Raw genomic sequence first — 12,008 nt, forward strand, 5'->3', positions numbered from 1 at the left:
TTCTTTAGGACTGTAGGTAAGAAAAGGGGAAGCCCAATATACCGGAGGGAAATCTGATCTGCTTCTGTGAAACTGTCACCAAGTCAACGTTTGGTCTCGCCAATGTATAGCAGAAAGTTGGGAATGTCTGGGACTTGAACCTGGGACTTGAACCTGGGACTTCTCTCACCCAAAACTAGTATCTTACCCCTGGACCAACGAGTCAATAATCCCGTGGTTGTAGGCCTGATCAGATCTAAGGATGGGTGCTACACCTAAATATACTCAACCCCTTAGACTGCTGAGGTCACCAGCCATGTAGTGGGTCACAAAGGTATACTGGATGAGCCCCCAAATGTAGTGACTGATTGAAATGAGCCACACGGAAGCTGTAACTAGTAGATATTGAAGTCTTTATTCACACAGCAGATCTTCTGGAGAGAGAAGCTCACTCTCCTGCCACAACGTTACACACTATTTAAGCACAAATATCACAATAAATGATTAACTACAGTTTCAATGGGTTTAATCACCAACTTAACTTTAATATTTTGAGTCTACATATTTACAATGGGAGCACATCCCAGCTGGCAGAATCTCTTTGAATATTCAGTACTGGTGTCTGTCCCGAAAGCTTCTGAGCACAAACTCCAGACACCCAAAATATCCTTCTTTTGTCACTGTGTTGAGGGATGGCTCCATGAATATACAACCAGACAGAATATTAAGTGGCAAAACAGACCCAGACTGAACTGTGCATTAAGTGGCAGGGGGATGCCTTTAACAATGTGTTAATACAGAAGGTGGCCACTTAATGACCTCCCTGATCTCAACCTCAAGTTTTCAATGAGCACTAATTAACATGAACATTCATCTATTATCTTCCTCTGTGTAGTTTCAATGGGACACAATCAGAATGTTCCACACACAATGATTGGTTTCAATCACCTTAGTATCAGTGAAGTTGTATTGTGAACAGGTTTTATTTCCTGAAGACCGGTTCTCATTTTAATCCATCCATAATTATGATCAATAACTTCATAACACCAGAATAATCCCTAACAGGGTTCAACGCTTATTCCAAGAATCTTCATCCAGAGGAAAAAACCTTCCTGCATCCAGCATGTCATGTCAAAAAGCATTTGCAGGCTGCAATGCAATGCAAACCCCTCCCTTTCTTCTATGCTCCACACAGTGCAGGACCAGTCGACTCAATCAAATAGCAGCAGATGCTGGAAATCTGAAACAAACAGAAAATGCTGGAAACACTCGGTGGCTCAGGCAGCATCTGTAGAGATGGAAACAGAGTTAACATTACAGGCTGAATATCCTTGGAAAGAGGTAAAAAATGAAAGTTGCAGAGAAGGTGGGCTATGGGATAGATGAGACAAAGAGAATATCTCTGATAGGTTGTGATCAAATGGGTTCATGTCAACATCATAGCTGAGTTTATTGTTACATGCAAATGTCCATGTATGCATAGGGGCAATGAAAGAAAACTTACTTGCACCAGAATCACAGGCACATAGCATCAGATAACCAGCATTTTCAAGAAATACATAAATTAAAAACAATTTTCACACGAAAGGACTCAACGAGTAAAAAAAACAGAGTTCATCTTAGTGCAAAGTGATGAAAGTGGTCACAGTGTTGGTAAACTCCAGTGATGAGGGTTGTGCCGGTCGATTCGGCAAGCGAATGGCTGAAGGGAAGTAGCTGTGCTTGAAGCTGGTGGTGTGGGACTTCAGGCCTCTGTACCTACTGCCCAATGACAGCAGCGAGAAGATGGCACAGCCCGGCCCGGATGGTGGGGATCATTGATGATGGATGTTGCCTTCTTGAGGCAGCACCTCCTGTAGATACCACCGATGTTGTGTTATCAGACCGACCCTGCTCCTTCTTATGCTGAATCTGCCAACAGCTCTGTAAAACCAATAAATACTCCAGGATATTCAGCTTGTGATGAGACCTCGGTAATGTCCAGCAGAGCAGCTCTCTTGGTACTGCTAATTCATCTAACTTTTGAAAATGGGCAGTCTGTGGGCATCAGGTAGTAACACTGCCTCACAGCTCCGAAGACCCAGGTTCGATTCTGACCTCCAGAGCTGTCTGTGTGGAGGTTGCACGTTCTCCCTGTGACCGCATGGGTTTCCTCCCACATCCCAAAGATGTGTGGTTACTCGGTTAATTGGTCACTGAATTGTCCCTAGTGTGTAGGCGGCTGGTAGAAAGTGGCAGAGGAGGGAACAATTGCAATGTTAAAAAGCGATTTGGACAGGTACATGGATAGGAAAGGTCTAAGGATATGGGCCAAATGTGACTTACTCAGTTGGGAAAACTAGTCGGCAAGGACGAGTTGGGCCGAATGGTCTGCTTTCATACTGTAAGGCTCGATGACAAAGCAGACAAAATGACAGAGAGCAAGAGGAGAGTAGATTGCAATATCATCTGCTCCCAAAGAAGAAAAAATGTTTATTTTAGTATTGTATTTGTTATGGACTCAGTGAAAGTCCCTTTAAGATAGAGAGTGTGTGTGTATGTGTGTGTGGGGCGTGCTTACGTCAATAGAAGATAAAGGACGTAATGACGTTGTTGAAGAAGTAAGAAGAAGTAGAAAGAGAAGAGAGAAGGGAGATAGACACCAGCCTGCTTGTTTTCTCTAAAGAGGGATGAGAAACAATAACTGTGTTTGCCACTGAAATCCATGTATGGAAGTTGGAAGTAATCCGGTGGAGTTCACTTTGTTGCTGACCTGTAGAAGGAAACAGGTATTTGTATGTGGACGACCACGGTTCGGATGCTTTTCGGGGTGAGGAAGTCACTACCGAGTAAACACTGGTGTCGTTTGGGTTCCATCGTGGAACATTTGGATTTCGTATGTACTCTCTCTATGTTTTTCTACATCTACATCTTATCTTCAGACAAAGGTGGTTGTTGAAGAAGCCCTTGCTCATGTTTCACCTTATGGCTTGCGGAACTGAACTTTAAGAACCATTCAGGAACTGGGAGCTTTGGACTTTCTCACACACACACACGACGAGTTTAGTTTTGGGGTTAACGTTCGAGGTTTAACATTCTTGAATTCTAACATACTAACATTTTTACTTTTATTTTACGTATTATCATAAGTAGTGATTAATAAAATAGTTTTTAACACTAAATCATGCTCAGTGTGTTTCTTTTGTTGCTGGTTCGTGACATATTAAAGATAATCGGTGGATATTTCAGCCCCAGCTTTATCTCGTCTCTGATCTTACTCGATGACCCTGCATAAATAAATGGATTCACGCAGGAACACAAGAACTGAAACGCATACTCGCTTTCTTGCAGAGGAAAAATTGAGTCATTTAAATTAGAACCTGAGGAGTAAGTGACGCTGGCAATGCGAAAGTAGAGGAAAGTTATCAGTTCCAGTAGCCACAAGAGAATGAAGATACCCGAGATACTGAGGAGCAGGACGATAGACTTCCTGCGGCTGTCCATCTCCGGGTCGCTCTGTCTCTCACTGTTCCCACCGCCCTGGAGTCTCCTGCGGATTCTAATGGCCCTTAAAATGTGCCTGACAGTGAGGAAATTGAACAGCAATATGAGAACGAATGGCATACAAGGGGTTAAAATGCTGTCGATCCAGTCATGTGCAATCCAGCCAGGTGAGGAATAATATGTCAACTTAATTTTGCACAGTGTGGGTTCAGTTTAATGTGGAGGTTCATATATAAAATAGTTAAAAACATTTTTGAACCAGCTCAGGGCAGTAACCGTTCCGATCACCACAGCCGCCGTTCGCTCCGTGCAATATTTCGTTTTCATCTTTTGGCAGCAAATAGCTACAAAGCGACCAAAGGTGAACATCACCGTCACCCAGACGAAGCAGTCTCTTACAGCATGAGCTACCGCGACATTAACACTGCAGGCCGGAGCAATGGTCAAGAAATTTGACGGGAATGTAATGGGAACAATCCGGTTTAATATCACACCCGTGATGATGACCAGGAGATCCGTCACCGTCATCGACAGCAGGTAGACAGTGATACATTTGGAGAGACCACATCGTCTGCGGAACATTACCCCAATCACGGCCAAGTTAGCTGCAATAGAGGAAAGCAGAGGGAGTGAGTGTGTGTTCGTGATTATGTATGGTGTGTATTTTGTGTGTGGCATACAATTTGTTTCAATGTATGTGGTGTGCAGTGTATAATTTATTTGAATGTGTGTGTTTGACAAAGTAGTAAAACATACGAACTCAGATGAAATTTTACTTGGTTTTCAGCACGACTTTTATAGCTTTGACACTTGAAACTGTGTTGACAGACAGTTACCCACTAAGAATACTATGCTGTGATTAACTGCGCTGTGATGTTGCAACGTACTTCAGTTTGGATCTTACCAGAGAGTCTGTCTCGGTGGAAAAAATCCAGAACAAGAACGTTCTCTTCCACTGAAAACTTCAACACCACTAATTTTCATTTTGTCTGTCATCTCTTCAGATAAATGATAATCCGGAAACAGCTACTTTTTCTGCTAGTTTCACTCCAACTAGTACAACAATGCCATCGACCCCTCCTCTTGTGACGACACCCAGATGGATGTTTGGAACTCACTTCCCGAAAGCGATATGTGCATATTTAAAACACATTTGGATGTGTATTTGAAGAGCGCTATAGACATTGTGCTAAAAAGTGGGATGAGGCTTTTTCCCACTGGCACATAGACAGTGCACCAACTGGCCCAACATTGTAAATCTTCATAACTCAGTTAAATCACAGATCACTGCTGCAAAGCTGCGCTCCCTCGGATGTCCCTTTCACATGCACGTCTTCATCTACCAAACCAATTCTGTATTTCACTCCACTCCCTCCCCACATGCACCACTGGAAATCCTGTTTGGCCAACCTACATGTAGTTTACGACACCCCACAATTTTCCTCCTTCACCAAGAATACCAATATCAAGCCCTATTACACCGTGCACTCCTCCTCTTTCCTCCATTTATTTGAGTTAAAATCCTGTCCATCTGGATTCAATGACCAAACTTCCACATTGCACTCTCCAGAAATTCACTTTCATCACCTCTCTGCAGTCAGTACATTGAATCACAAAATCTCCAGTTCAAATACACATCCTGCACTTACTGGACCTCAGTTCCACTGTTTCAATATTCGCATGCTGTTTTATAAACATTCTACATCCTGTTTTAAACTCCTTAATGTAAATTTAATGCCCAATATTGTTTGAAACTGTTCATACAAGTGCCTTAAGAAAAACGGTTTCTTCTATTATAGTTGGGTGTTTACCATCAGAATGAGAAAGGATGAGAAATATGTATCAAAACCATTAAAGATTAAAAGTTGTAAAGAAGAAACTATGCTGCTAATTGCGATTAAATTCACTGTAAAGAAATAAAGTTTAAATAAAATATGTTATTCAATTCAAATTGTGCAATCAATAGGAGAAAGGTATTGAAAGTTTTTAATGATACTGGGAGAATAGCAAAGGGGTAAAAACACACAATTGACAGAAAGCAACAATCCCAGTAAACACAGCAGTGATGCAACATTTCACAACATTTTGCAGATTGATAATTAACACCAATACTTTACCAGGAATGCCGATGACTGCAGTGATGGGATAGCAAATGGCCAACCCCAAGATTTTTGGAGCTGCATGCATTGCTATCAAAAGCTTTCAGCACACAATACACTGCATTCACAGCCTGTTGTATTTATACCCGGCATCAGAGGCATCATTGTGTTTTATGCTAATTACATTAATTCAAATAAGCAGTTTAAAGCAGCTGATGCCAATCATTGTTTTGATAAATAGTAGTGTGTAATGTGTAATCCTGCTTCCATTTCTTCCAAGAAAAGTACACGCAGTCTTAAAGTGTGGATGCAGTTCGTGAAAGCTACCTGTAGGCCATTGAACACAGCAACCTGGAACAAGACGTTTGTGGCATTAAAAAATGAACAGACACATTGGATTTAGTTTTTGTGGAATGATCAAAGTCAAAGTCGAGTTTATTGTCATGTGCACAAGTACAGTACATGTATCCACCGGTGCAATATAAAAAAACTCACCTGCAGCAGCATCACAGGCACATCACATCAATAAGCAGCATTCTCAAGAAACACATAAATTAAACACATTTTTTGCAAGAAAGAATACAATTAGAACAAACAAAAAGTCAATTTTGGGTCAAATGATGGAAGTGGTCATGGTGTTGGTAAACTCTGGTGATTAGGGTTGTGCCAGCTGGTTCAAGAACCGAATAGTTGAAGGGAAAACAGCTGTTCTTGAACCTGGTGTTTTGGGACTTCAGGCTTCTGTACTGTTGAGTGAAGAAATTTAAACTCCTCAGAACAGATATCTGGAACAAGCCCAGGGCAGTGGACGTGTAGACAGAACAAATGTCTCAGTTCTCACTAGGAGGTGGAAGTCGTGGAGGCTGTCCTTTCCTGAGTTAACTCTCTCTGGATTGAAGTACTTGGAAGTGGATATAACAAAGGTCCTACCAATAATCTGCTCATCAAAGATCATTTCCAAATAAGAAGTTATTTGTGGGATGCTCTTTGACACGGCAGAAGAAAACGGGCTTACAAGAGGAGTAGTCTGTTTCCGTGCACTGGAGTGGCCCGAGCCCAGTGACTGACTTGAACCGGCTATAGTTAGTGTAAAATGGCCGGATTCAGCAAAACAATGAGAAATGACATCGGAGGTACATGGTGAGGGGCTGCCACCTGTCACCCGGGGCCAGCGCCAATGAGGGGTGGACACAGGATGGCCCGATGAATCACAGCCAACAGAGTCAAAGTGGAACGGTGCAGTACTGATCAGAATAAAGATATAATGATGAAGGTTTTCGGAGGAAGAGCGAGGACTCAGGAAACTAACGAGCGAGGACTCCGGGGAGACCAGCCGTCACAAGGAAAACCACTGTGCCTGGGGCAGGGAGGAGCAGGATCAGTCGGCTGGCCAAGAGGAGATCCCCTATCTCGGTGCAAGTCAGTTTGGGTGAGTATTGGTCTGAAAGGAACAGTAGAGTTCAGGAATTAGGTGGATTTTTGCAATTGATATTTTAAGTTGACACATTAAAGTTGTGAGTAGTTGGAATTAATTAGACTTGTGCGGTTATTCCCCTAACCTAAGTTGGTTGACATATTTGGCGTGCCTTAGGTGGGCTCGAAAGAAGAGAGTGTCCGGGACCCTGTTTTGAGTTGAACCACCACAAAAAATCCTGAGATTAGGATATTTAAAAGGAAATTACTTGTACAGTTATATACAAAGCAAATGTGATTGAAGGGAAGAGTTAGAGAGAGAAAAGAACAAAGCAATGCTCTGGGAACAGCGGCAGGCTGATTTAACGCACATGAGTCAGTTTCAGGCTCGGTTTGAATGTGTGACAAGAGAAAAGGAAAATAGTGAAGAGGAGTGTCGGAAGGCGAATGTAGAAGTAGAGATGGAAAAGTCAGTGTCAGGATTTACGGGCTGCTCTGAATGCAATGCAGAGTTCGGCACCAGATAGGAGGAGAGGCAGTGCCGAGCATACCAAGTGTTTAAAACAGATAGAGAAGCTGCAAGGTCAACTCTCAGCTCAGCTAGGAGGGATGTGTGCATCTGGGGAGAGGACTAACGGCGATGATGATGCAGACCGGGGTGACACACTACAACGGTGAGGATGATTGGGGTTCTAGTCTGGCTGCCTCTGAGGGGATGGAGCCTTCAGCCCGCCCCCCAGCCCCAATGGCACCTGTGGTAACGGGGAGAGTCCAGGAGACACCAGAGCCAGGATGTCCTGTTGCGACACGCTGTTCTACTCCTTTTGACGTGGCCCAATTAAGAGTTAAAGCTGCAAATGTACCAAAGTGTGGACTGGGGGACGTCCCAGAGAACTTTTTCAGCATATTCGGCAGCACAAGGTAACACATGGTTTGGATGAAGGGGAGGAGCGTACGTTACTCTTCTGTGTCCAACTTCACTGCTGCATTCAGGCTTGCCAGAGGAGCTGGCACAAGGCCAGTGGCCTCTGGGTGATTTACAGGAGGCCATATTGGAAGCTGCAGGCATTAATCGGGGTGACCCGCTGGAGGCTCTGTGTGAGTGTAGAAGGCGAAAAGGGGAGCACCCCTTGGCATTTGTGACAAGATTGTGGCAGGTTTTCTTGAGTATTTACGGTCCTGTGCTGGATAGAAGGAATTTGACTCAACAACAGAGAAGAAGCTGTCTTTGGAACTTGATGTCCCGCAGTACTGGGGAGACTAAGAAAGTGTGGGCTGTGTTTGATCCAACTGCTCCTACAGTCCTTAGAACTGGTCCTTAGAAGCAAGAAACGATTGTGGGAGAAGGAATCAAGGGAGAAAAAGGAAACAGGGATCTAGAACGGCCCCTTTAAGAGAACAAGGTGTGCAGTGGCAGAATGAGGGGAGACGGGGTGGCTATCAAGGTGTGTCACCGTCATACTCGGCAGCGCAACCCCTGAGAGATGCGGTCGAGGGTGCGGTTGGAATGCCAATATTTCTCCTCCAGTGAATACATGGAAATGTTTTAATTGCAGACGTGAATCCATTTTGCAATAGATTACCCACAATTCAGGCAGGTTAGCCCCGGTTAGTGATCAGTAGGACATCTCGGATCCTACGCCCTCCATGACTCCCTAGTACACTCCTACACCCCCCCCCCCACCCATCCTGCTCCCACCCCAGGAACTTTCCACTACCCCCGTCATAGATGCAACACCTGCCCCTACACCACCTCCATCACCTCCATCCAGGGAGCCAAACAGTCCTTTCAGGTGAGACAGAGATTCACCTGCACCTCCCTTCATATCATCTACTGCATTCTGTCTCCAAGTGTGGCCTCCTCTACACTGGAGAGACCAAACACAGACGAGGTGACCGTTTCGCAGAACACCTGTGCTCCATCCATAGCCACGCTCTGCAACTGCCCCTCCCACACGATCACAGGTATGTCAGTCCTCGGCCTCCTCCACCGTGCCACTGGCAGGAGAATTCCAAGTGCAATCTGGAGGAACAACACCTTATTTTCCATCTTGGAACCTTGTAGCGCTACGGCATGAACATTGAATTCATCCACTTTAAGGAATCCCCACACCTCTCCCTTCACCACAAAAGCCCCCCAAACCATGCCTCTTCTTTTCTTACTTTTCCTAGCCTCTCTCTCTTTTTCCTACCCCCTTTTTTCTCCCTGCTTTTGACCCATCCCCTGGTGGATCTGCTCTCCCCTCCTCCCCTGTACCTGCCTTTCACTATCTCTTACCTGCATCTATCTCTCAATCACCACCTTGTGCCCACCCCACCTCCCCTCTTCTTTCCACCTATCACTGCTCAGTTTTTCCCTCCTGTATACTGGGCTTCCTCTTTTCTTATCTTCAGTCCTGAAAAAGGGTACTGACCCGAAACGTTGACCGCCTGCTTTTCTCCATGGATGCTGCCTGACCTGCTGAGTTCCTCCAGCATCAAAGGTTCTGTTTTATAAGTTTTAAAATAAGTTTTAGCGGGAATAGTGGGGACTGGGCTGCGCAGGCGCGTGACGTCAGCAGGTAGGGCGCGGGCTGTTTAAAAAGCAAACCACCCTATCCAGCGGGCAGCGTCGGAGCGGGCAGTGGAGTGAGAGGGAGTAGAGTGTTCTGGGCTTTGGCTCAATGGGGTTCTGTGTAAAGGGGCGAGGAAAGGTAGGTGACTTGAGTTAAGGAAGGGGTATGAGTGTGGTTTCCTGTACTCAGTGACAGATATGGGAGTTCCCGGACTCTCCCTGCCTCCGGGAGGGCTACATCTGCACCCGGTTTGTTAGCTGCAGCTCCTGAGGGACCACATTAGGGAACTGGAGACGCAGCTCGATGACCTTCGTCTGGACAGGGAGAGTGAGGAGGTGACAGAGAGGAGTTATAGGCAGGTGGTCACTCCGGGACCATCGGAATCAGGCAATTGGGTCACAGTCAGGAGGGGGAAGGGTAAGGGGAAGGGGAGGAGTCAGGTACTAGAGAGTACCTCTGTGGCTGTACCCCTTGACAATAAGTACTCCTGTTTGAGTAATGTTGGGGGAGACAGCCTACATGGGGGAAGGTATAGGTCGCTCAATAGTGAAAAGGTTATTGAGGATCAGATAAGGAAGCAGATCCTAGAAAGGTGTGAGAATAACAGAGTTGTCGTGATGGGGGATTTTAATTTGCCAAACATCGATTGGCATCTCCAGACAGTGAGGGGTTTAGATGGGGTGAAGTTTGTTAGGTGTGTTCAGGAAGGGTTCTTGACACAGTATGTAGATAGACCTACAGGAGGAGAGGCTGTGCTTGATTTGATATTGGGAAATGAACCTGGTCAGGTGTCAGATCTCTCAGTGGGTGAACATTTTGGTGATAGTGATCATAATTCTATCTCCTTTACATTAGCACTGGAGAGGGATAGGAACAGACAGACTAGAAAGGTGTTTACTTGGAGTAAAGGGAATTATGAAGCTCTCAGGCAGGAAATTGGAAGATTAAATTGGGAACAGGTGTCCTCAGGTAAAAGTACAGAAGATATGTGGCAGATATTCTGGGGGTATTTGTGTGGAGTTCTGCATAGACATGTTCCGATGAGACAGGGGAGTCACGAGAAGATACAGGAACCGTGGTGTACAAAGGCTATAATAAATCTAGTCAAAAGGAAAAGAAAAGCATACAAAAGGTACAGAAAGCTAGGTAATGTGAGAGATCTAGAAGAGTAAAAGACTAAAAGGAAGGAAGTTAAGAAAGAGATTAGGAGAGCCAGAAGGGGACACGAGAAGGCCTTGGCAGGCAGGAATAAGGAAAAATCCCCAAGGTGTTCTACAAGTACGTGAAGAGTAAGAGGATAAGATGTGAAAGAATAGAGCCTATCAAGTGCAGAAGTGGGAAAGTGTGTATGGATCCGGAAGAAATAGCGGAGGTACTTAATGAATACTTTACGTCAGTATTCACTACGGAAAAAGATCTGGGGGATTGTAGTGGGGACTTGCAGCGGCCTGAAAAGCTTGAACATGTACATATTAGGAAAGCAGAGGTGCTGAAACTTTTGGAAAGCATCAAGTTAGAAAAGTCGCGGGGACCGGATGAGGTTTACCGCTGGTTGCTGTGGTTGGCGAGGGAGGAGATTGCAGAGCCTCTGACGATGATCTTTGCGTCGTCCATGGAGACGGGAGAGGTTGTGGAAGATTAGTGGGTTGCAGATGTTGCTCCCTTATTAAAGAAGTGGAGTAGGGATAGCCCAGGGAATAATAGGCTGGTGAGTCTTACCTCAGTGGTTGGTGAGCTGATGGAGAAGATCCTGAGAGGCAGGATTTATGAGCATTTGGAGAGCTATAATATGATTGGGAATAGTCAGCATGGCTTTGTCAAGGGCAGGTCCTGTCTTACGAGTCTGATTGAATTTTTTGAGGATGTGACTAAGCACATCGATGAAGGGAGAGCAGAAGATGTAGTGTATATGGATTTCAGCAAGGCATTTGATAAGGTACCCCATGCGAGGCTTATGGAGAAGGTGAGGAGACATGGGATCCAAGGTGACATTGCAGTGTGGATCCAGAACTGGCTGGCCCACAGAAGGCAAAGAGTGGTTGTTGAAGGGTCGTATTCTGAGTGGAGGTCGGTGACCAGTCGTGTACCTCAGGGATCAGTACTGGAACCCTTACTCTTTGTGATTTTTATAAATGACCTGGATGAGAAAGTGGAGGGTGGGTTAGTAAGTTTGCGGATGACACGAAGGTTGGGGGTGTTGTGGATAGTTTGGAGGGCTGTCAGAGGTTACAGAGGGACATAGATAGGATGCATAGTTGGGCTGAGAAGTGGCAGATGCAGTTCAACCCAGATAAGTGTGAAGTGGTTCATTTTGGTATATGTTAGCGGAATATAGTCTTAATGGTAAGACTTGGCAGTGTGGAGGATCAGAGGGATCTTGGGGTCCAAGTCAATAGGATGCTCAAAGCGGCTGCGCAGGTTGACTCTGTGGTTAAGAAGGCATATTGTGTATTGTCCCTCATCAATTGGGGAATTGAAT

This window comes from Pristis pectinata, chromosome 35 (assembly GCF_009764475.1).
Source record: "Pristis pectinata isolate sPriPec2 chromosome 35, sPriPec2.1.pri, whole genome shotgun sequence".
Lineage (NCBI taxonomy): Eukaryota > Metazoa > Chordata > Chondrichthyes > Rhinopristiformes > Pristidae > Pristis > Pristis pectinata.